This window comes from Saccostrea cucullata, unplaced genomic scaffold, assembly GCF_032062105.1.
Source record: "Saccostrea cucullata isolate Sc308-1 unplaced genomic scaffold, CSIRO_AGI_Scuc_v1 ctg1321, whole genome shotgun sequence".
NCBI lineage: Eukaryota > Metazoa > Mollusca > Bivalvia > Ostreida > Ostreidae > Saccostrea > Saccostrea cuccullata.
The window spans coordinates 68,349-71,475 of NW_026922877.1; the positions used below are offsets into that span (position 1 = coordinate 68,349).

The following is a 3,127-nucleotide window of genomic DNA, read 5'->3' on the forward strand; positions in this document are numbered from 1 at the left end:
TGCACATATATTATAAAGATAAGTGAATTTTCTATGTAAACTGAGTAAATAAGGCTTAGAACTATGCATGTACACCATATCTAAACAATGGCCGTGCATTAAGCTGATACATGTACTTGTACTTCGCCATCAAATGTTTGAAAAATACAGTTCATCCATCCCTTGGTTTTTGAGCGTCACCAAGCGTAAACTTCAAATGTTACAACAATTGAAATATATCAATTTAAAAGCAGAAAAGAAGATACAAACAAACGCAGTTTTTTAAAACAAGAAATGTCATGTTATGATTTTGATCTGTGTCAATGTACACAGGCAACTTAGCCACATATGATTCTCATATGAGTATCATATGATTCTCATATGATTGGTTTCATATGAGAATCATAGAAAAAGGGCATCATATGTGAATCATATGAAGCAAATCATATGATTTACATATGATCCACATATATGAATCATATGAAAATAACTACATATGATTTTCATATGAATGATTTAAGTGTGTTTCAAGCCATTTACATATGAGAATCATATGAAAAGGGTGTCATATGTAAATCATATGAAACACTTATGTGTGTTTCAAGCCATTTACATATGAGAATCATATGAAAAGGACATCAAATGTAAATCATATGAAACACTTGTGTGTTCTTTTTCAATATTTTTCACATTCTTGTACACATTTAAAAATCAGATATTTCTGCTTTAGATGAAAATTCATTACATTACAATGATCTATCTTCATTGGTTAAATATTTTAAAATATCTTAAAATGCTTACACAACTTTTTTGATAAAATTATTTTCATCAAGAGAAATAACTTATTTTTCACAGTGTACATTCTAACAAGAAAATATACAAACAAGTCAGTAGCATTTGTTGATACATGTATTTAACATATTCTAACATGAGTACAAATTATAAGATTTCAGCAAAATGATTTAGTAGTTAAACATGTATACTGTACATGTACAAATGAATAACATAATTAGTTCATGTATAAAAATACCATATGATATGAAAGTGTCCAAAGCAAAATTGAAATGTCAGCAATAACATTTGTCATGTATTCTCTATTGTAAATTTATGAAAAATCAAGTTATTGATTATTCCAGCATACAATAAGAATATGGGAAATTTTCACAGCTCAAATTCAGACAAGATTGTGTACATCCTCCCCATTTCATAATTATTCCATATATTTCCTTGTTCTTTTTCCTTCTGTATCTTTCAATTTTTTCAGTTGTCCTCCCTTTTTTTGAAAATCTCTTTGAACTGTACCGTACCAAAAATGAATATCCACCACTTCTCCTCTTCCTGAACAATTTCTTTGTGGCACAGAATGGTCTCTATAAAAATTTCAAAAGTAAAAATAAAATAATTCTTAAATTCTATGAGTTATAAAAGTTACTTAGGTATAATCAGCAAACAAATGTATGCCCAATTCACTGACACAGATACATGTATGATACAAGTTAAAACTAACATTATATATGTTATACTAGGTGTTTTGAGGAATCCTATGATGTAATTTGCAAAACAATTACACTATTGAAAGATATGCTTCATAATAAAATCATAAAAAGCAATTTTTTGTTATTTTGACAATTAAATTTGGAATGTTCAAACAGTATATATTAATTCAGATTGTCAAAAAATTAAGAAGATTCTGATACAAATACATGTATATTATTTTTAGACAAAAAATACTACAGACAAGTAGACAGGCAGAAAAACAGACATTGTGATTCCAAGATATCCCAAACTTTTGGGAAGACTATAACAAAGTTCATTTAACAGTGTGTAGTTACCTTAACTTTGAAGCAAGCCTTGGATCTTGGGATTTGTTCTTTATCTTATGAGAGGCTGACTGCATGTATATTGAACCTGTAAGACAAATACTCACAGTCTCACACAGTAGATATCTTTTAAGAATACATTTAATTAAAACTTAAACTATTGAAAAGAGAGAGTACAAGTTTGTAGGTTCTCTATATAGTCTTAAATATATCTTAACATTTAACCCGAAACTATAGGCATGCGCACCATTCACTAGTGTTGGGGGAAAAATAATTGTCAGCCAATGAATACATAGATGTAAATATTCAATGGATTAGCTAGCTGATGTTCTTTCAACACACATGCACATGTATTTATACCTTTAAAGTTGGATGTCACAGTTATAAGTTTTTAGTTGAAATTCAAAAATCCAATATATCTCCCCTGACCCGCTCCCCACAAAGTTATTGTATACTATATAGCTTCATAGCTTTTACAGCCAGCAAAATCTATTCATACTTTGCATATTTTAAGTGCACTGGATTAAAATTATAATGCAGAATAAAATTTCTAGAGTATATTGAGTTGAGTTGAATTTATTTTTGATGAAGCCATGCAAACAATATAGAATTGTAAAAGAACCAAAAAAAAATAATAAAGAAATATTTTGTCATAAAGAGACATTACAGATACTTTGATTTTTTATTGCAAGTATTTATTTTTACCTTCAATATTGTGATGATGCAATCGTCTGTCAAATCAGCTTCAGGATCAATCTCCAGTCTTATCAGCTTGGGGCTCTTTGGACTGAAAAAAAAAAAACAGCACTGTGACACTGAACTCAAGTTGCCGAATGCATATATAGGCCATAAATACAAACATTTGTCATTAAGTTGAAGAATAATAATAACGATCTCAACATACATAACGCCAACTGACATACAAGGTTTCTACTTTCACTTTCATATCAGTATGTAACAAAACGAAAACAAATTCAAGTTTTAAAAAGTAGTAATGCCTTTAGCTCAACTATAATGTTTACATTCATTTAGAAACAAATTTTATCCAAACTTACTTACAGATTACGAACGTTAGGTTTACGAAATGCATGCAAGTACTGAAGTAATAAGAATATTATATAGAAAGTTCATACGCACCATAATGAAATGATATTGAAACAATATGAATCAAAAGTCTTTAAAATAATATTGTTAGGAGATCATTTGCCTTTTCCAAACACCCAATACGTCTGCTGCAGCAGTGACGTCAAAAATGACGTATATTTTCATCCGAAAAGACAAAACCGGCCCGGAGAAAAATACGGAATAATTTTAATTGTACGTAGCCA

General features: G+C 29.3%; 1 long non-coding RNA gene across 1 annotated transcript; it reads right to left on the reverse strand.

Moving 5' to 3' along the window:
• Positions 1-1,024: 1,024 nt before the first annotated feature.
• On the reverse strand, positions 1,025-2,642 carry LOC134262653 (uncharacterized). Its single transcript, XR_009991056.1, has 3 exons — positions 2,505-2,642; positions 1,812-1,887; positions 1,025-1,349 (listed from the first exon to the last, which is right to left on the reverse strand). It is a non-coding gene; the product is annotated as an uncharacterized LOC134262653 (long non-coding RNA).
• Between the last annotated feature and the right edge of the window lie 485 nt (positions 2,643-3,127).